The 23,797-nt window shown below is 38.3% G+C and overlaps 1 pseudogene; it reads left to right on the forward strand.

The window, feature by feature from the left end:
- The first annotated feature begins 9,551 nt into the window (after nucleotides 1-9,551).
- Nucleotides 9,552-23,797, forward strand: part of LOC101903836 (tigger transposable element-derived protein 1-like) — an 80,830-nt pseudogene continuing 66,584 nt past the window's right edge.

Genomic DNA, 23,797 nt, shown 5'->3' on the forward strand with positions numbered 1-23,797 from the left:
CCAAGTTTAGGCCTAACGCAAAGGGACCCCTTTCTAACCTCCACAACGCCAAAAGTTTCGAGACTCAAACCTTACAGATTAGTCCGCAGCCCAAGCGATTAATTCGTGCGTTTTGCTCTCCTGCTTTGCGCCGCTCCGCGACCAGTAAGGTGCTCAGCTGGTGAAACTTGGGCGTGGTCTGTACATTTCAAGACGTGTTAGCGGCTCTCGACCTTTGGCAACTTTTAATGCACGGTGTTTTAAAGATATCATTTCCTAAGCGCTGCACTATGGTATATGTATGTATGTGTGTGTGTGTGCTCACTCGTGTCGGACTCTGCAATCCCATGGACCCGTCGCCCGCCAGGCTCCTGTGTCCTTGGAATTTTCCAGGCAAGAATGTTGGAGGGTGTTGCCTTTTCCTCCTCCAAGGGATCTTCCCAATCCAGGGATCGAACCCGTCTCTCTTGAGTCTCTTGCGTTGGCAGACCGATTACCGCTAGCACTATGGTTTGGGCTGTAGCATTCCGCTGAACTTAGAATTTAATTAGGTAGTTTTTTGAATTGTTTAACTGAATCTAAAGTGAAGGAGGTGGGACGGTTTTACCCTCATGAATGGGGAAAAGCCAGCTTTCCCTGGTGTAGTAAACATCCAAGCTAACCTGTCTGTTAGTAACCTAGAGTTAGATAGTCTTAAGTTTGGGTTCAAGAAATGACACTGTAGTATTCAGGAATGTCAATAAAATCTCCGACCCTTAGCTTTTGTCTGAGTAGTGAATGGATATTCTAGGCAACTGGGTGACTTATTATATGAGACTGAGACACCTTGGCTTTGTTAAAAGCTATTTAAGGAAAGTGATAGCGATTGTTTAGTTAGCTAGCTACTTGACGGATGGTTTCATGAGCATACTTTTTAAGTATGCTGTCCTGAACTTTTATTGCTGCATGTAAGATCTGTTGGGCTGATGCTAGGGCTTAAGTTTATCTTTTTGTCTTCTAAAGTCTAATGCATTTGTTTTACAAACATTTGTTGAAGGCCTAGTGTTCTTTGATGTTTTCTGAACTCCACGTGATAAAGATTTTTTCTGATAAGTATTTCATACGTTTAAAAACTGATCATATGTTTAATACATTGGGCTTTCCAGGTGGCTCAGTGGTAAAGAATTCGCCAAAATCTGCCTGCCAAGCAAGAAATGTGGGTTTGATCCCTGGGTGGGAAGGAGCTCTTAAGAGAAGGAAATGGCAACCCATGCCAGTATTCTTGCCTGGGAAATCCTTTGGAGAGAGGATCCTGGCAGGCTACGGTCCATGGGCTCTCAAAGGCTTGGACACTACTTAGCAACTAAACAGTAACAACATGTTTAGTACGTTGATTGGTTGAAAATGATAATTAAAATATATCAAATACTTGGAAAAGCCAGAACGAATGTCCTCCCTGTAAGAGCCAGACAGTGTTCTAGACCCTGGAGCTACAGCTAGGATTAAGAAAGTCTTTGTCCCCAAAGTGACTGAGTCCTTTGGAGAAACCAACTTGTATCCAAAACTGTAATGCAATTTTATACGGCAATTGTGAAATGTTGGGGTCCCACCAAATTCAGATATATGTGTATGTATGTATATATACATATACATATATGTCAAATTCCTCTGTTCATGGGATTTTCTAGGCAAGAATACTGGAGTGGGCTGCCATTTCCTTTCTTCCCAACCCAGGGATTGAACCCATGTCTCCTGCACGTTTCCTGCGTTGCAGGCAGATTCTTTACCAGTGAGCCACCACAAGGCCTGAGTTTATGCTAAAGTTTTGCCAAAAGAATGCACTGGTCATGACAAACACCCTCTTCCAACAATACAAGAGAAGACTCTAGACATGGACATCACCAGATGGTCAACACTGAAATCAGATTGATTATATTCTTTGCAGTCAAGGTGGAGAAGCTCTATACAGTCAGCAAAAACAAGACCAGGTGCTGACTGTGGCTCAGATCATGAACTCCTTATTGCAAATTGAGACTTAAACTGAAGAAAGTAGGGAAAATCACTAGACCATTCAGGTATGACCTAAATCAAATCCCTTATAATTATACAGTGGAAGTGACAGACAGATTCAACAGATTAGATCTGATAGACGGAGTGCCTGAAGAACTATGGATGGAGGTTTGTGACATTGTTCGGGAGGCAGTGATCAAGACCATCCCCAAGAAAAAGAAAGGCAAAATGGTTGTCTGACGAGGCCTTAAAAATAGCTGAGTAAAGAGAAACGAAAGGCAAAGGAGAAAAGGAAAGATATACCCATGTGAATGCAGAGTTCCAAAAAATAGCAAGGAGAGATAAGAAAGCCTTCCTCAGTGATCAATGCAAAGAAATAGAGGAAAACAATAGAACAGGAAAGACTAGAGATCTCTTCAAGAAAAAAGGACAGAAATGGTATGGATCTAACAGAAGCAGAAGATATTAAGAAGACGTGGCAAGAATGCACAGAAGAACTATACGAAAAAGATCTTCACCACCCAGATAATCATGATGGGGTGATCACTCACCTACAGCCAGACATCCTGGAATGTAAAGTCAAGTGGGTCTTAGGAAGTATCACTATGAACAAAACTAGTGGAGGTAGGTGATGGAATTCCAATTGAGCTATTTCAAATCCTAAAAGATGATTCTGTGAAAGTGTTACATTCAGTATGCCAGCAAATCTGGAAAACTCAGCAGTGGCCACAGGACGGGAAAAGGTCAGTTTTCATTCCATCCCAAAGAAAGTCAATGGGGAAGAATGTTCAAACTACTGCACAATTGCACTCATCTCACACACTAGTAAAGTGATGCTCAAAATTCTCCAAGCCAGGCTTCAACAGTACTGTGAACTGTGAACTTCCAGATGTTCAAGCTCTTTTCAGAAAAGGCAGAGGAACCAGAGATCACATTGCCAACGTCCACTGGATCATTGGAAAAGCAAGAGAATTCCAGAAAAACATATATTTCTGCTTTATTAACTATGCCAAAGCCTTTGACTGTGTGGATCACAACAAACTGTGGAAAATTCTTCAAGAGATGGGAATAACAGACCACCTGACCTGCCTCCTGAGAAATCTGTATGCAGGTCAAGAAGCAACAGTTAGTACTGGACATGAAACAACACACTGGTTCCAAATCAGGAAAGGAGTACATCAAGGCTGTATGTTGTCACCCTGCTTATTTAACTTATATGCGGATTACATCATGCGAAGTGCCGGGCTGGATGAAGCACAAGCTGGAATCAAGATTGCTGGGAGAAGTATCAATAACCTCAGATATGCAGATGACACCACCCTTATGGCAGAAAGTGAAGAGGTACTAAAGAGCCTCTTGAGGAAGGTGAAAGAGGAGAGTGAAAAAGTTGTCTTAAAACTCAACATTCAGAAATCATGGCATCCAGTCCAGTTACTTCATGGCAAATAGATGGTGAAATAATGGAAACAGAGACTTTATTTTGGGGGGCTCCAAAATCACTGCAGATGGTGACTGCACCCATGAAATTAAGACACTTACTCCTTGGAAGAAAAGCTATGACCAACCTAGACTGCATACTGAAAAGCAGAGACATTACTTTGCCAACAAAGGTCCATCTAGGCAAAGCTATGGTTTCTCCAGTAGTCACGTATGGATGTGAGAGTTGGATTATGAAGAAAACTGAGTGCCAAACAATTGATGCTTTTGAACTGTGATGTTGGAGAAGACTCTTGAGAGTCCCTTGGACTGCAAGGAGATCCAACCAGTCCATCCTAAAGGAAACCAGTCCTGAATATTGGAAGGATTGATGCTGAAACTCCAATACTTTGGCTACCTGATGTGAAGAACTGACTCATTTGAAAAGACCCTGGTGCTTGGAAAGATTGAAGGCAGAAGGAGAAGGGGATGACAGAGGATGAGATGGTTGGTTGGCATCACTTTCACAATGGACATGAGTTTTAGTCAGCTCCGGGAGTTGGTGATGGACAGGGAGGCCTGGCGTTCTGCAGTCCACGGGGTCACAAAGAATCGGACACGACTGAGCGACTGAACTGAACATATATATATATATAGTCTGTGTGTAGTAAACATATATCAACTAACTTTAAGTGTACAGTTCAATGGCATCAAATGCATGAGATATATTTTGCTTGTTTTTCTTTTGCCTTTTTTCAGAATGGATTTAAGATGGCTGACACACATAGCAAGTGCTTAATAATGATGTAATTTTAAAATACCTATGTAAGGAGTTAGATAGCCAATGAGCATTCTTTTTAAAAATAAACAGATATAAAAGTGTTCACCTATTAGTACTGTGGAATTTTAAAACTAGAAGAGACTTAAAATGTTGAGTCCAATTCTTATTATAGGTAGAAGAAAATAAGCCATAATTTACTTAACTAATTAGCATGGAAACATTATTAGTGGCAGAGATGGAAATTGGAATCTTAGTCTCCTAATTGTCAATTCTGTGCTTGTTTAAACCTACAGCATGCTGCTATAAGTACTTTAAAATAGATTCCTCATTTAAATTGAACTCAAAACATAATCTCTCTAATATTTTTTACCAAAGAAAAAGACTTCAAACTTTACATGTTTCCAATGCTAAATCAAGTATTGATAGTAATTTTAATTTCAGGTATCACATGTAAATGTAAGCAACCAGCATAAAAAGTTTTTAAAGTTATGGGAATTATTTTTGACGTCAGTTTATGTTGGGGAGAACAATACAAAAGGGAATCAAGACAATATAAAAACTGCCTGAGAATCTAAAAAATGTGGTGATTTAAACAGTAAATTAGCTTAAGGTACTACTACCCAGATCCCAGTCTATGATGGGGGGAATAGTGAGGAGAAAGACCAAGTAATAGAATGTGTAATGTATTTATCAAAATGAAGCACACTTGAAAAAGTTTTAATGGACACATATATCATGTTGCTTCAAATGAGTTGTATTCAATCCCTACTTGCAAATGTCTTTAGAGAATCCTAAATACAGTTCATCTCAAGTTATGGTATCATTTATGTTAACAATGGAAAAAATAATGAAAAAGAGGGTTTTTAAAATTTTATTCCCATATAAGAAATTAAAGACCTAAAAAGTATCTGAATTGTGTCACTAGTTATGAAGGTAGCTATTAATTTTTTTCATGGATATTTTAAAGGTCTTTAAGAAGTTGTTTTTGTTATTTAGTCACTAAGTCGTGTCTGATTCTTTATGACCCCAGGGACTGCAGCATGCCAGGCTTCTCTGTCGTCCACTATCTCCTGAGGTTTCCTCATATTCATGTCCATTGAGTTGGTGATGCTATCTAACTGTTTCATCCTCTGCCACCCCCTTTTCCTTTTGCCATGAGCATCAGGGTCTTTTCCAATGAGTTGGCTCTTCATTTCAAGTGACCAGAGTTTTGGAGCTTCAGCTTCAGCAACAGTGCTTCCAGTGAAAATTCAGGATTGCTTTCCTTTAGGATTGATTGGTTTGATTTCCTTGCAGTCCAAGGACTCTTGAGTCTTCAACACCACAGTTCAGAAGCATCAATTCTTCGGCTCTCAGTCTTCTTTACGGTCCAACTCACATCTGTACATGACTACTGGAAAAACCATAGCTTTGGCTATACAGACCTTTGTTGGCAAAGTGATGGCTTTGCTTTTTAATAAGGTGTCTAGGTTTGTCATAGCTTTCCTTCCAAGGAGCAAGTGCCTTTTAATTTCATGGCTGTCGCCACTGTCTGCAGTGATTTTGGAGTCCAAGAAAATAAAGTCTTTAAGAAATAGAAATGACCAAACATGTAGAATAGTTTTAATTAACAATAATTAGAAAGTATCTTCTATTTTCTTAAGAAAGAAGAAATGTTACAGTAAAAATCCTAGCAAGTGCCTTTTAATTTCATGGCTGTCGCCACTGTCTACAGTGATTTTGGAGTCCAAGAAAATAAAGTCTTTAAGAAATAGAAATGACCAAACATGTAGAATAGTTTTAATTAACAATAATTAGAAAGTATCTTCTATTTTCTTAAGAAAGAAGAAATGTTACAGTAAAAATCCTAGTGAACTTTATTTTTTGTTGGGTTCTGGGCTGCTGGCAAGAGACAGTCAGCTATTCAAATGGTAAGGCTTCTGTTTTCTCTTAGAAATGAGACAAGAACTGTATATCCAGGGAAAGGGTCAGAAACCTTTACTTTGTGAGTCACACTGTTTTTATTACTTGTATTTGTCAATTTCTCTTTTGTTCTTAAATAGTAAAGTGTTTTTTGAAATTCTCCAACAGCATTATGGAGCATTCATGGAGAGGTTTTTTGTTTTTGTTTTGTTATTATTGTTTTTGCAACGTTAGTGTTAAAAAAAAAAGAAAGAGTAACTCCCTACTCCCAAGGGATAAAAGTAAAGTAACAGTGGTAATCAAAGTTAGAGACTCCCAAAGGAGAGGCAAACTCAGAAGAGAGACAGAGTCAGAGCTACTTGGTCACCACCCTTTTCTTCCTTAGGAACCCTTTGTCAAGCTCTATGAAGATAATTTCAAGAGCAAGATTGTTAAAGTTCAGAACACATGAGTTCTGTAGTGACCGTAGCAGGTACTTTTGGAGGCATCTGCTCAGCCTCATTCCCTTCTCTGAGAATCGCTTCTGTCACCAGAGAAGTCTCTGTAGCCATGTTGATTTGTCTTTACCTAGATCATCCATAAAATTATGGATAGACCATGATAGAACAGGTCCAAGTTTAGAATAGAATACTCTACTGGAAATAGAATATTGAAATGCTGGTCAATTGGTGGCTCTAGAGTGGGAAGTGTTAGGTCCTAGTGCTAGAAAGACTATTTTCTGCCATGTGTCCAAAGATGCAGAAAAAGCTGCTGTTTGGAAAGATAAAAGTCCTTCCTCTTTGTCACTTGCTGTATAATGGTTATCAATACATACCTAGTCTTTGTCTTCATGGGGCTTGTAGTTTAAAGAGACATAATAACAAAGAAGGTGATTTCAGAGTCCTTAAACACAGGTCAGTTGATTCTTTCCCAAGTACTTTATACTTATTCTGAGGTCTCACTGGTGAGTAAATGTCAACTGGACAAAAAAAAAAAAAAAATTAATATGTAGCCATTCATTTGCCTGTTGCAAAAAAGGTGTTCTATGTTTACATAATTCAAGTGAAATATACTCTATAATTGGCAAACCATCTGGTAGTTAGTATATAGATTTCTGTTAACTTTTTGTTCTTTTGGAATGTATAAAGTATTCTGTAATGCATTTTAATAATTAAAAATTAAAATTTTCTAGACCAAGAAACTATTGGAGACTAAAGAACTTTTATGTGGGTTACAGCTCCTAATGTATACTGTGTTAGAAGTTAAAAACTGAAGTTTTTAAAGTACAAGTATATACAAATTCACGTTTCATTGTCTATCAGAGTGATGACCTCTTCCCATGAACTTAGCCTCTGAAAAACTCCACCTTACATCTGTGGGAGAATAAAAGTGAAAAAGATGAGTCAACACCTTAATATCATTATGAAAATAGGTTTGACCTTGCTGACCACCTGAACCACACTTTGTGAACTGCTCTTCTAACCTGTGAAGCTACTTCTGATGATTCTGAATTAGTACAATTTCTCTGAATGCGAATATGGATGTGTGATCTCTGTATTTCCGGAGTTTAAGCTCTACAACCACATCAAAATAATTACAAACTTCTGTAGTTTTCAAGTGGAACATTGATGTGGTACATGAAGAATGTGTCCTTTTCAAAATAGAAAAGGAGTATAGGTATGAAAAAAGAATTATGTAAAACATGACCGTTTTGCTAGTGGCACTTCCTCAAGAAGAAAACTTCGGCAACTGCAAAATGTCAATAAAAGTGAATGGACACAAAGAATGCAACATCAGTCATACCAAGCATTTTAAAGTGTTTGGGAGCTGGACAACAGGGAATTGGCTTTTTTTACCATCATTTCTTTAGCACCCAGCTACTATTAAGTCATGTGCATCTACTGTCTAAATTAGAGTAAAGCTAAACTTTTAACAGACAACACTGTGATTTAAAAAACACTAAAATGTATTACTCCCTCACACACATGAAATCCAAATTTTCAGAATGGCTATGCTCCATAAGGTCATCCAGAAATCCAGGGGCTTTCTATTTTACTGCTCTACTATCCTCTGTGGCATTATTTTCAATTGCATGGTTGAAGCTGGGTCAAGCAACTCCATGATCTACCTTGTAGGAAGGAAAAAAGAGCATGAAGGATGATATGTACTTTGTTTTAAGGCCCAGATTCAAAAGTAGCACACATCATTTCTGTTTCCTTTCCATTGTGAGAATGTAGGTACTTGACCACACAGCCTCAAACGAGGCTGAGACTTGTGCTGTCTGACTAGTCATGGGTCAACCCTTTTACTGAAGAAGAGGAATTTGGATTTTGGTTGACAATTCACAGTATCCATTACATAGAATTTATAGTCAGCAAAGTGTTCTATTTCTCAAGCTTTAAAATGGAAGCTCCAGATCTGTAACTATCAGATTCTTTAGTCACTGAGTGACTACATTGTGTCATAGAGTAAACATACATTGTGTCAGTTTAAAAAAAAAAACAATTTTTTTTTTCACAGTCATGGCAAGCGTTGTTGTTCAGTTGCTAAGTTGTGTCTGACTCTTTGAGATCCCACAGACTGCAGCACACCAGGCTTCTCTGTCCTTCACTATCTCCCGGATTTTGCTCAACTCCTGTCCATTGAGTCAGTGATGCTGTCCAACCGTCTCATCTTGTCATCCCTTCTCCTCCTGCAGACATTACTATGTTAAAACACTTATTTCTTAAAACACTCCCTCTTAATCTGAGCTTTCTTAGAATCCAGCCACCGTTCTGTGAGAAGCCAAAGCCTCATGGAGAGGCTGTATGTAAATATTCTGGTCGACAGTCCCAGCTAAGCCCAACCTTCAAATCATCTTAGCCCAGGCCCCAAACAGGTGAGTGAAGAACCATTTTGGTAACGAATCTTGTCTCAGCAATTTCAGCCCCTGTTTGTTCAAGTCACCAAATGTTAGAATCATTTTATTTGAGGCCATAAACATTATGGGAAGAGACAATCCCTGCTATATTCTGTCCAAATTTCTGAATTTATAATTTGTGAGCATAATAGAATTGTTTGTTTCAGGGGTTGGGAGCAATAGGTATATTGGGTTGGCCAAAAAGTCCATTTTGTTTTTTCTGTAAGACAATTCTAGTTGCAGGAGATTTCTTGCTGAATGATGCTCTATGGTCAGATAGACCAGTTGGAGTTAATAGTGATCAAATGGAGACATTAGTTGAGAACAATCAATGTTACATCACCTGGGAGATAGCCGACATACTCAAAATATTCAAATCAAGTGATGAAAATCACTTGAACCAGCTTGGTTTTGTTAATCACTCTGATGCTTGTGTTCCACATAAGGTAAGCCAAAAAAACCGTTGGAACCTTATTTTTGCATGTGATTCTCTACTGAAATGTAATGAAAATGTTCCATTTTTTCAAACAAATTGTGATGGGCAATGAAAAGTGGATACTGTACAATAATGTGGAATGGAAGAGTTCATGGAGCAAATGAACCACCATGAAGCACACCAAAGGCCAGTCTTCATCCAAAGAAGATGATGATGTGTATATGGTGAGATTGGAATGGAGTCCTCTATTATGAGATCCTCTGGAAAGCCAAATTATTCATTCCAACAGGTACTGCTCCCAGTTAGACCAACTGAAGGCAGCACTCAATGAAAAGCATCTGGAATTAGTCAAAAATGCATAATCTTCCTTCAGGATAATATAAGACTGCATGTGTCTTTGATGACCAGGCAAAAACTTACAGCTTGACTGGGAAGTTATGATTCATTTGCCCTATTCACCAGATGTTGCACCTTTGGATATCCATTTGTTTTCGTCTTTACAAAATTCTTTTAATGGAAAAAATTTTCAATTTCCTGGAAGACTGGAAAAGGCACCTGTAACAGTTCTTTGCTTAAAAACCTTTGGGAACATGGAGTTATGAAGTTACCTGAAAAATGGCATAAGGTAGTGTAATAAAATGGTGAATCCGTTGTTCCATAAAGTTCTTAGTGAAAATGAAAAATGTGTCTTTTTATTTTTACTTAAAAAAAATCAAAGGAAATTTTTGACCAACTCAATACATGGCAATAGATAATTGGAGCAAACATTCCAAGCTGGATATTTAGATAAGCCTTCTTCTCAAACTTGCCATTGATAGACTTTTTCTGAAATATTTAAATACATTCTCTAATCAGTTAAAAACAAAATTTAACTTGTATATAACACATTCACTTTCTCAACAACTTTTTGAAGTATCTACAACTTACTGGGTTTATATTTATAAGCCACACACCTTAGGATCCTATTATACTCATGTTTCCCGAGTAGATTTTTAGCTTCTTGAGTGAAAAAAATATATATCAGACTTCTGTAATCACAACAGCATCTAGTATATGTAAAGCTCATGTGTAGAAAGTACTTTATAAGAAATTCCTTGATAAGAATTTTTAAAATTTAGAAGTGAATGTACCCATTCCTCATGTTCGTATCTATAGTTTATTCAGGTATGGCTGAAGAGATGTGTATTTTCTAATTAAAAATAAGAACTGCTAGTTATAAGTACTTATGAAATATAAAAATGACTTTAAAATACATCACTCTGTAAAGATTCTTATGAAGTGTTTCCTATTAAAGATGCTATTTTGGAAAAGAATATTATACTCATTTGCATATTTATTTTTATATGTTGGCAATTCACATGATTTGTATATTGCTTTTACAGTTTAACTGTAAGGTTCTCGCCAAATGAAAAAATTTTATTTTTAAAATATCACCACACACATATACGCAAGTAGTTTGAATGGTGTAAAATATAATATCCACATTTCAATTGCTTTACTGTGTTGCCTATCACAACTAGAGCTTCCTAAAATTTTCCTTTGTTAGAACAAAATGTGGTTGATTCAAATACCATGCTTCAGCTGCCTTCATCATTTGAATGAGATAAGCTCTCAGCAAGATGTATTCAAGAAACTGTGGTTCAAACTGTGTTATCCTGCTATAAAGCAATCTGCTAAACATTTCTGAAGCAATTTAGACAGCTGTGACTTAGTTGCAAACAATGTGGGCACTTAATCTATTGACTTGAAATTGGGGCTGCAGAGAAGATATTCAAAGATTTTCTTATGAGTTCATCTGTGGCATAGAAAAACACTTCCTATTTTTCACATGCTAAGAATGGAAAGCTCTTCAGAGCTATCTATATTAAAACAAAGAATGAAAATGACTGACCTTATAAATGAGAATTTTTTTAAGTTTTTAGTAATGGGTATATAATCATACAACCTATTTTGGGTATAAACATATTTTATGGGCTTTCACTCAAAGGAACATAAGTTTTTTAAAGTTTTTTTCCCAGATTATGTTTGTTTTATTATAAATACTTCTTAAATAGTGGTAAATGGCTTACCTATATTATCAATATCCATTTGCACTGTTTTCTTTTGCTGATAAAATCTGTACTTGGAGTAATTCACCTAAGAAATGCATGCCTTCCTGACTTGAAACACTTCTCATAAATACTTCTTTGTACTAAAACATTTAATAAAATATTACATTAATCATTTCCATTATAACCTTTGATACTGATCAAACAGTATTAAAATTTTAAATTCATTATAATATATTCATCAGTATATGAATAAAGACAAAGGAACATAGACACATAGAGGAGATACATGCTGCTGCTGCTGCTAAGTCGCTTCAGTTGTGTCCAACTCTATGCAACCCCATAGACAGCAGCCCACCAGGCTCCCCCATCCCTGGGATTCTCCAGGCAAGAACACTGGAGTGGGTTGCCATTTCCTTCTCCAATGCATGAAAGTGAAAAGTGAAAGTGAAGTCGCTCAGTCATATCCGACTGTTGGCGACCCCATGGACTGCAGCCTACCAGGCTCCTCCTTCCATGGGATTTTCCAGGCAAGAATACTGGAGTGGGGTGCCATTGCCTTCTCCAAGAGGAGATACATAATGGGAAATAAATGCTCACTTGTTACTTTCTTCAGTTATTTTAATAGATACTATTTATGTTATGCCCATATGTTATAGCTCACAGTGTAGACATTGTTTGCATATAACTGTATAATGATAAAATTCTGTTATATTTAACAAAACCAGCAGATAAAATTTTCTCATTTTCAACTTCTCAGTTTGGCACTGAGTATAGTTAACAGAAAAATAAAGCAAATAATTTTTTACAGCCTGTTGATTATTTAGCAGATCTTGCATTACTTCAAATGTTCATTTTTGAACTGTCATTCCAAAACAATTAACCTTCTAATGCATTTTTCTCCTCCCACTGGCTTCTGATATAGATTAACAATGCTGGTAATGACAGCTCTAAGTGAATCATTTTTCATTAACACCTGTTTTCCTTGCCCTACGTACCAAGTGAAAGCTGATTTCAATTCAGGCTTTCTCTTATCCCTTAAATGCTGAAAGAAATTTAAATTTCTTAGCTGTAACAATACATTCAATTCATTGTTTTTCTTTGAAAAGTAAATGAGGCCAGGAGCTATAAAAATTTTTGTGAAAAACGAAGCTAAAATATATTAAATATGTAATGTGTTACCAGTATGCACTGCATACAGAACATCTTTGTCTAAGGCAATGTTAATGGATGAAAGATAGGACATTCCTGAGAAAGATCTGAAGTGTGATAGTCAGGGTTTTCTACATATTCATTCTTTCTACACGTGCTGAGATATCAATGTATCTCTTTGATGGAGGTAGCTTGTAGAAAAATGGTAGTTATATCTATAAGTGGCAAAATATGTTTTCCAACATACCATCATTTTCCCCCTGACACAGACCCCCTGCTCTCCGCTACTCACCTCCTTCTTTACCTCACATGGTTAGAAATTACTCACAATAGATTGGTGAAGACAGACATGCAGAATAATATCCCACAGTTACAGCATCAATTCATTTCAGGGTCTGGATTTTTTTGTCCATATATATACTTTAATCATGAACTCCTTATTACCAAATTCAGACTTAAATTGAAGAAAGTAGGGAAAACCACTAGACCATTCAGGTATGACATAAATCAAATCCCTTATGATTATACAGTGGAAGTGAGAAATAGAGTTAAGGGCCTAGATCTGATAGAGTGCCTGATGAACTATGGAATGAGGTTCGTGACATTGTACAGGAGACAGGGATCAAGACCATCCCCATGGAAAAGAAATGCAAAAAAGCAAAATGGCTGTCTGGGGAGTCCTTACAAATAGCTGTGAAAAGAAGAGAAGCAAAAAGCAAAGGAGAAAAGGAAAGATATAAGCATCTGAATGCAGAGTTCCAAAGAATAGCAAGAAGAGATAAGAAAGTCTTCCTCAGTGATCAATGCAAAGAAATAGAGGAAAACAACAGAATGGGGAAGACTAGAGATCTCTTCAAGAAAATTAAAGATACCAAGGGAACATTTATTGCAAAGATGGGCTCTATAAAGGACAGAAATGGTATGGACCTAACAGAAGCAGAAGATATTAAGAAGAGGTGGCAAGAATACACAGAAGAACTGTACAGAAAAGATCTTCACGACCCAGATAATCACGATGGTGTGATCACTCACCTAGAGCCAGACATTCTGGAATGTGAAGTCAAGTGGGCCTTAGAAAGCATCACTACAAACAAAGCTAGTGGAGGTGATGGAATTCCAGTAGAGTTATTTCAAATCCTGAAAGATGATGCTGTGAAAGTGTTGCACTCTATATGCCAGCAAATTTGGAAAACTCAGCAGTGGCCACAGGACTGGAAAAGGTCAGTTTTCATGCCAATCCCAAAGAAAGGGAATGCCAAAGAATGCTCAAACTACTGCACAATTGCACTCATCTCACACGCTAGTAAAGTAATGTTCAAAATTCTCCAAGCCAGGCTTCAGCAATATGTGAACCGTGAACTTCCAGATGTTCAAGCTGGTTTTAGAAAAGGCAGAAGAACCAGAGATCAAATTGCCAACATCCACTGGATTATCGAAAAAGCAAGAGAGTTCCATAAAAACATCTAATTCTGCTTTATTAACTATGCCAAAGCCTTTGACTGTGTGGATCACAACAAACTGTGGAAAATTCCTAAAGAGATGGGATTACCAGACCACCTGACCTGCCTCTTGAGAAACCTGTATGCAGGTCAGGAAACAACAGTTAGAACTGGACCTGGAACAACGCACTGGTTCCAAATAGGAAAAGGAGTATGTCAAGGCTGTCTATTGTCACCCTGCTTATTTAACTTATATGCAGAGTACATCATGAGAAACGCTGGGCTGGAAGAAGCACAAGCTGGAATCAAGATTGCCGGGAGAAATATCAATAACCTCAGATAGGCAGATGACACCACCCATATGGCAGAAAGTGAAGAGGAACTAAAAAGCCTCTTGATGAAAGTGAAAGAGGAGAGTGAAAAAGTGGGCTTAAAGCTCAACATTCAGAAAACGAAGATCATGGCCTCTGGTCCCATCACTTCATGGGAAATAGATGGGGAAACAGTGGAAACAGTGTCAGACTTTATTTTGGGGGGCTCCAAAATCACTGCAGATGGTGACTGCAGCCATGAAATTAAGATGCTTACTCCTTGGACGGAAAGTTATGACCAACCTAGATAGCATATTGAAAAGCAGAGACATTACTTTGCCAACAAAGGTACGTCTAGTCAAAGCTATGGTTTTTCCTGTGGTCATGTATGGATGTGAGAGTTAGACTGTGAAGAAGGCTGAGTGCTGAAGAATTGATGCTTTTGAACTGTGGTGTTGGAGAAGACTCTTGAGAGTCCCTTGGACTGCAAGGAGATCCAACCGGTCCATTCTGAAGGAGATCAGCCCTGGGTGTTCTTTGGAAGGAATGATGCTAAAGCTGAAACTCCAGTACTTTGGCCACCTCATGCAAAGAGTTGACTCATTGGAAAAGACTCTGATGCTGGGAGGGATTGGGGGCAGGAGGAGAAGGGGACGACAGAGGATGAGATGGCTGGATGGCATCACTGACTCGATGGATGTGAGTCTGGGTGAACTCCGGGAGTTGGTGATGAACAGGGAGGTCTGGTGTGCTGCGATTCATGGGGTTGCAAAGAGCGACTGAGCGACTGAACTGAACTGATATACTTTAAGAATCTAGAATTCTAAAGTGTTTTGTACCTAACCCAACTAGGAGAATAACTCTAACTTTAAAATTTCCAAAAGAAAATAATCCGCCTTTTCCCCATGAATTGCAATCTTAAAATTCTTCCTTTGGTCAATCTATACATTTTTTTCAAATTTACATCAGTTCACCACTCTCAACTTGTGAAATAGAGTATCTGAATAGATAGCAAAATAGAATAATTATGTTTATATTTAGCAATTGAAAGCAAAAATATTTACAGATATATGTATATATTAGAATTAATTGGATGACTTATTCAACTCTCTGTCCATCAATTGTCAACTTGTTACTTGTGACCCAAATTCAATTTCCTTAAATATCAAAAGAATGTATTAGAGTCCCATTTGCTTCTTAATTTGAATTAGCCTGTGAATGCGATCAATATGACCAGCCAACCTAGAGAAAAGAAAATTCTTCCTTTTCATTTTAGACAGTGTTTAAGATCTGAGTTCTAGCTTTAGTTCAAATTGCTCCTACAATTTTATTGTTATTGTTTTCACCTGACTGTGTTGGCACTATTTTGTATTTCTCTGCATGACTATATTGGCATCTGTTTAATTGAGTCACAAAGAGTAAACAGTAAAGAATAAAGAAGCAAAGAGGTTAAAACAACAGTAGAACTTGAAGTTAAATAAAACACACATTCAATTTTACCTCTCTCCAGAGGACCTATACTAGCTCTAAGTGTAACTCTTGAGACTGAATCGAAGCTTCCTTTTGTGCCTACCTGTTTACCTTGGTACTTTTTGTACCTAACCGTCACAAACAACAAGATATAATACGTATGTGTTATGTGAATATGTGTATTTGCATGGCTTGAATAGATTTCTTATGACAATAATAAACATTTATGCCAAGTACTATCCTATTTTTCCAGTTTTCTTCTTGTAATGAATGTCTAGTTTCATACTATGTAGTTGGAAAAGATACTTGATATGACTTTAACCTTCTTAAATTTATGAAGTCTTGTTTTGTGGCATGCCATTTGATCTATTCTGGACAAAATTTCATTTACACTTGCAAAAAATCTGTATTCTGTTTTGGTGTAGAATATTCTACATATACCCATTAAGTTTGTCTGATCTGTGTGTTGTCTAAGGCCAGTGTTTCCTGATTGATTTTCTGTCTGGATGGCCCATCCTTTGATGTAAGTGAGGTGTCAAAATCCCCTACTATTAATATATTACTGCCATTCTCTCCCTTTATGTCTGTATTTGTTTTATTTATTCAGGTGCTCCTATGTTGGGTACATATGCATTTCCAAGTATTTTATCTTCTTGTTGGCTTGAACCCTTTACATTATTTAATGTCTTTCTTTGTCTCTTGTTAGGAGAGACAAATATTTGTGTTTTGTCTAAGTATTGGTACCCCAGTTTTATTTCCATTCATATTTATTTGTATTTGCATGAAATATCTTTTTCCATCCCTTCACTAATCTGTATATGTGTGTCTTTAAATCTGAAGTGAGTCTCTTGTGGTAAACATATATATGGATCTTGTTTTTTTCTTATCTATTCAGCCATCCTATATCCTTTGATTAAAGCATGTAGCCTATTTACATTTAAAGTAACTATTGATAAGTATGTACATGTCATCCTTTTGTGAGTTATTTTCTAGGGTTTTTTTTTTTTTTGTAGTTCTCTGTTCCTTTCTTGGAGGAGGCAATGGCGACCCACTCCAGTACTCTTGCCTGGAATATCCCATGGACGGAGGAGCCTGGTGGGCTACAGTCCATGGGGTCTCAAAGAGTCGGACACGACTGAGCGACTTCACTTTCACTTTTCACTTTCATGCATTGGAGAAGGAAATGGCAACCCCCTCCAGTGTTCTTGCCTGGAGAATCCCAGGGACGGGGGAGCCTGGTGGGCTGCCGTCTATGGGGTCGCACAGAGTCGGACACGACTGAAGCGACTTAGCAGCAGCAGCAGCAGCAGCAGTTCCTTTCTTATTCTCTTGTGATTTGATAATGTTCTTTAGTGTTATTAATATGTTTGCATTCCTTTCTATTTTTTGTGTGTCCATTACAGGTTTTTGGTTCATGATTAACATGTGGGTCATATGTAACAACCTATGTATGTAGGGTCTGTTTTGATAGTCACTCAAGTTTGAGTATGTTCTAAAAGCACTTGCCTTATGTTTTTATATCATATTTTGCATCTTTTAATTTTATATAACACTCAGTTATTTTTGATATAGATGATTTTTTACTGCTTTTGTCTTTTAACCTTAATGTTAGCTTTGTAGGTGGTTGATTCACTACCTTTAGTTTATGTTTGCCTTTACCAGTGAATTTTTTTTTTCATAATTTTCTTGTTTCTAGTTATGGATTTTTCTTTTTCTTTTAAACAAGTCCTTTTAATATCTCTTAAAAGGCCATTTTAGTGGTGACAGACTCCTTTAGCTCTTGCTTGTCTGTAAACTCTTTATCTCTCCTTCAATTCTGATGATAACCTTGGTAGAGTGTTCTTATTTGTAAGTTTTTTTCAGTACTTTCAATGTATAGTGTAACTCCCTTCTTGCCTGTAAAGTCAATACTGAAAAGTTGGCTGATAGTTTTATGGGAGTTCCTTTGTACGTATCTAGTTATTTTTCTCTTGCTGCTGTTAAGATTCTCTATTTTATTTTTAACTCTAATATGCCTTGGTGTGAGTCTCTTTCATTTCATCTTATTTGTAACTCTCTTTGCTTTCTGGACTTGGATGTCTGTTTTCTTTGCCAGGTGAGGGAAATTTTCAGCCATTATTTCTTTAAGTGGATTTTGTATATCTTTCTTTTCTCCTTCTGGGACCGCTATCATGAAAATGTTAGCATGCTTGATATTGTCCCAGGGGTCCCTTAAACTACACTCGTTTTTTAAACTCTTTTTTCTTTTTGCTGTTCTGATTGGGTGATTTCCGTTACCCTGTCTTCCAGATCTCAGTCCACTCTTCTGCCTCCTCTAATCTGCTGATGATTCCCTCTAGTGTATTTTTCACTTTAGTTATCATATTCTTCAGTTATGATTGGTTCTTTTTAATATTTTCTGTTTGTTGACCCTTTCACTGACTTCTCTCAAATTTGGTGAGTGTCTTTATGACTATTTCTTTGACCTTTTCCCTGGTAGATTGTTTACCCTCATTTCTTTAGTTCCTTTTCAGAGGTTTTGTCCTATTTTTCCCTTTGGAAGGTATTCTGTTGTCTCCTCGTTTTTACCTAACTCTCCATGTTTGTTTCGATGTATTAGGTAAGTCAGCTAAGTCTCCTAGTCTTGAAAGAGTGGCCTAATGTAGGAAGTGTTCAGTGGGGCCAGTGGAACTATCCCCAGCCCCCCGTCCCCATAGCTAGGTGCTCTAGGGGTATCCCCTGTATGTGCTGCATGTATTTCACTGTTGTGTTTAGGCTGTGACTGCTGTGGGATTGCTGGTGGGTGAGTTTGCCCCCGAGTTGGCTGGCTGAGAGGCCTGGCTATGACTATTATGGGCACACTAATGTGCAGGACTTGTCCCCAGCATGACTGGCTGTGATGTCCAGCTATAGCTGTTGTGAGCACAGTGATGTGTGGGCTGGACCCCCCAGCGCAGGAGCCATTTTGGGGGGATACTGCTGGTGCAGGCCAGTGCTGCCCACCAAGTGGGGAGGGGTGGGAACCATTTTGGACGGGCCTCCTAGGGCAGGCCTATTGGGCAGGGCTGGTCCTCAGAAGAATGCCTGGGCAAGGTGCATGATGTTAGCAAGGTTGATAGAGAGTGACAAAAATGGTAGCTACCAGCTCTGTACCAGCTAGATGGAAGGAGAGTTTAATAGAAAATATGGTGCCTTGAATGCTTCCATACCTGGAGAGAGTTCCATCAGATCCCTTCCCTCTGGCACATGCTCTAAAATTAAAATCTGAATTTTCTTTTCATATGACCCTTGTGCTTTCCAAGCTGCTACCTCTCTGCTGGGACTTGGAGTAAGTAAGTTTTTATGCAAGTCCCTTCAGGAGTGGAGTCTTGGTTTCCCACAGCCCTCCTCCTCTCCCAGAGGTAAGCCCCACTGTTTTTTTAAAAGCTAGGTGTAATGGGGGCTCATTTCCTGGTGCTGGTTCCTAGGGCTGAGGAGCCCAATGTGAGGCTCAGACCCCTTTCTCCTCAGAGGAGACCTCCTAGTTCTGATAACCCTTCTTCTTGTGGGTTGCTGCACTAGGCATGTGGGTTCTGATTAGACCATATCTCTGCCCCTCCCACCCTTCTCAGTATGGCCTTTTTTTTACATCCTTAATTATAGAAAATTTGTTCTGCTAGACTTCAGGTCATTCTCAGAGATAATTGTTCTATATGTAGTTGTAGTTTAGGTGTGTCCATGGGAGAAGGTAAGCTCAGAGTATTCCTACTCTCCATCTTGATCCACCAGCCTCAAAACTCCTTTTTTAATATGTTATTTTGGAAGATAAGATAACAATCTGCTCTTCAGAGGATAAGACTTTCTCTAAGATACCTAGTCTATTCAAATCTGAGTAATAGAATACAGTAGCTAAGATTAAAATTACTCTGAGGATAAGAGATCATTATGATTCTTTTATTCCTACCTTTCCATTTCAAAGCATTTCATAGGCAGGAACACCATATGCATATTCTACTGGTACATAAAGGACATATAGAGGGCTTATTTTCATATCCCTAGTGTACTACTTTTGAAATATACTCTTTATTACTGTTGTATTTTTCCTAATTACTCATTTCTAATTATATTCACAAGTCATCATTAATAATGATATCTTACTTGTTCAGGTAAATATTTGCATAATGTTCTTTATATAATTAAACATGAACACAGATATTAATAGTTTGGATAATACCATGTACTAAAATCTTTAACGCTATATTTGAAAAGGCATATTTCATTCATCTAACTTAAAGCCATACAATTTAAAAAATTCAGAAGTGATTTTGAAATTCTTCTTTAAAAAAACATATCGCAATAGAATTAAGGAAAAATATCATGTGAAAGTCAACCTATGCATTTAGTATTGGCTAGAGAAGGAAATGGGAGAAGGCAATGGCAACCCACTCCAGTACTCTTGCCTGGAAAATCCCATGGACGGAGGAGCCTGGTGGGCTGCAGTTCATGGGGTCACTGACGTCGGACACGACTGAGCGACTTCACTTTGACTTTTCATTTTCATGCACTGGAGAAGGAAATGGCAACCCACTCCAGTGTTCTTGCCTGGAGAATCCCAGGGACGGGGGAGCCTGGTGGGCTGCCGTCTATAGGGTCCCACAGAGTCGGACACGACTGAAGCGACTTAGCAGCAGCAGCAGCAGAGAAGGAAATGACAACTCACTCCAGTATTCTTGCCTGGAGAATCCCAGGGACCGGGGAGCCTGGTGGGCTGCCGTCTATGGAGCTGCACACAGTCAGACACAACTGAAGCAACTTAGCAGCGGCAGCAGCAGCAGCAAGCTTAAATGTTAAAGTACCTGTCACTAAACTTAGGTTATAACACAAGTTAGGAGCAACTTTTTGGTATCCAAATATTCTCACCCACCATATATATTTAAATTTCTTGATTGCACTAATCTAATTTTGAAATTCAAATTCAAACCAAGTACCCTGTTGTGTTATGTTTCAGACGATAGGCTATAAATGATCACCAGTTCAAGGCAATAAATGAGTATTTGCAGTACGCATATTTAAGGTTAATATGCATGAACAAGGGAAAAGACTTGCTCACGTGGCACACTTTGGTCTCTAGCATCTCCCTTGGTGATGTCGTCTTCTCTTCCGGCTTCCACTAATATCACTGAGAATAGCTTCCAATCTAGAACTGTAACCTTGACCTCTCTCATTTAACTTCAGTCTCACATTTCCTGTTACTGACTCTTCTGAACATTTCCACTTGAATATTTCTCATTCACCTCAAACTCAAATTATCTAGAGCTGAATATATCACCTTTCCCCTTAAAATAATCTTTCTACCAGTTTTCTTTATTTATATGAAGGTAGTATATCTATATTTTTAAATATATTTCTTCTAGTTATTTAGACCTAAAATAACAAAGTGAATTTTTATTCCTTACCTCTCTACTCCCTTCCCACCTATCCATTGTCAGTTTCCAAGTCCTCTCTGTTTATTACTTCATTAGTGTGGCAGTGGCCACAGGACTGGAAAAGTTCAGTTTTCATTCCAATCCCAAAGAAAGGCAATGCAAAGAATGCTCAAACTACCACACAATTGCACTCATCTCACACGCTAGTAAAGTAATGCTCAAAATTCTCCAAGCCAAGCTTCAGCAATATGTGAACCGTGAACTTCCAGATGTTCCAGCTGGTTTTAGAAAAGGCAGAGGAACCAGAGATCAAATTGCCAACATCTGCTGGATCATGGAAAAAGCAAGAGAGTTTCATCTATTTCTGCTCTATTGACTCTGCCAAAGTCTTTGACTGTGTAGATCACAATAAACTGCGGAAAATTCTTCAAGAGATGGGAATACCAGACCACCTGACCTGCCTCTTGAGAAATCTGTATGCAGGTCAGGAAGCAACAGTTAGAACTGGACCTGGAACAACACACTGGTTCCAAATAGGAAAAGGAGTATGTCAAGGCTGTCTATTGTCACCCTGCTTATTTAATTTATATGCAGAGTACATCATGAGAAATGCTGGACTGGAAGAAGCACAAGCTGGAATCAAGATTGCTGGGAGAAATAAATAACCTCAGATATGCAGATGACACCACCCTTATGGCAGAAAGTGAAGAGGAACTAAAAAGCCTCTTGATGAAAGTGAAAGAGGAGAGTGAAAAAGTAAGCTTAAAACTCAACATTCAGAAAACTAAGATCATGGCACCTGGTCCCATCACTTCATGGGAAATAGATGGGGAAACAGTGGAAACAGTGTCAGACTTTATTTTGGGGGGCTCCAAAATCACTGCAGATGGTGACTGCAGCCATGAAATTAAAAGACACTTACTCCTTGGAAGGAAAGTTATGACCAATCTAGACAGCATATTGAAAAGCAGAGACATTACTTTGCCAAGAAAGGTCTGTCTAGTCAAGGCTATGGTTTTTCCAGTGGTCATGTATGGATGTGAGAGTTGGACTGTGAAGAAAGCTGAGCACCGAAGAATTGATGCTTTTGAACTATGGTGTTGGAGAAGACTCTTGAAAGTCCCTTGGACTGCAAGGAGGTCCAACCAATCCATCCTAAAGGAGATCAATCCTGGGTGTTCATTGGAAGGACTAATGTTGAAGCTGAAACTCCAGTACTTTGGTCACCTCATGGGAAGAGTTGACTCATTGGAAAAGACTCTGATGCTGGGAGGGATTGGGGGCAGGAGGAGAAGGGGATGACAGAGGATGAGATGGCTGGATGGCATCACTGACTCGATGGACGTGAGTGAGTCTGAGTGAACTCTGGGAGTTGGTGATGGACAGGGAGGCCTGGCGTGCTTCGATTCATGGGATTGCAAAGAGTCAGACACGACTGAGCGACTGAACTGAACTGTTTCTTACTTCTATCCCTTATTTTTTTTTCCTAAGGCCACTTCGCTAGTCACAGTCTCTAATATAACTCATAGGCTCATAATATCTCTTACTAAGCATTCTCCCAAATCACACGATTTTTGGATGAGTTGTTCCTATAAAATTGGCTGCTCCATTTTCTGCTGCTAAAATCTGCTTATTGCCATCATCACTAACATCAAATTATTATCTAGGTTCTTGCCAGTATTTTTCTCAGGTGATTTTCTTTTTTTTTTCATTGTTTGGGGCTAACAGCTACATCTGAAGGCCTAGATTCCTTCTATTTTTCTATTGAGACAAATTTTGTAGCAGAGTCCACATCTCTGGCAGCACCATCTCTGATTTGAAATTCTTCATCTTAGATACCCTTTATTTACAGCTTGCTCCTTCCAAATTACTAGAGGAGCAAGCCATGGTCTCAGAAGTAGATCATTCTGTTTCCTTATCCACAACACTCCATTCCTAAATGTAACATCAATCTTCTTTTCCTAATCTTAAGGTGGGACTTTCCCAGGAGACTACTGACATATGCTAAAGTTCACACAGGACCCCATTTGGCCAGCAAGTGAATCCCATTTGGCACTTTTCATGACTAGTGAAATGACTTGCATATTTAGTGATGACAGTTGGTCTCTACTCCCTGTCCCTTTCCAAGCTTTATCATAATGTCTGCCTGCTTTGGGGTTATACTTAAGATATTCTGCTGCTACTGCATGTAAAGGATGCTCAAATCTCTGACACACTTTTTTTTAATTGGAGGATAATTGGTTTACAATGTTGTGTTGGTTTCTGTTGTATAACAATGTGCATCAGCCATAAGTACACCTGTATTCACTCCCTCTGGAGCCTCCCACCCATCCCCCCATGACACACTTATGAATATATTTAAATAGGCTTCAAGGTTGTAAATTAACCAGTACTTCTGACCCTTTTATCTTCCTATTTTATCAAGCATACAAGAATACAACAGACAGAAAATGATGTTATTATATGAATGAACTTTAGTCTTATCTAAAAAGAAAGACAGCACTGTTAGCAAACTTTAAAAACAATTACATCTATCTAGTAAGTTTACTAGATATACCTCATCTCCTTCACCATAGGTAGATACACCATTGTCCCATACCCTTGGAGTTGAG

Source organism: Bos taurus, chromosome 3 (genome assembly GCF_002263795.3).
Source record: "Bos taurus isolate L1 Dominette 01449 registration number 42190680 breed Hereford chromosome 3, ARS-UCD2.0, whole genome shotgun sequence".
Taxonomy (NCBI): domain Eukaryota; kingdom Metazoa; phylum Chordata; class Mammalia; order Artiodactyla; family Bovidae; genus Bos; species Bos taurus.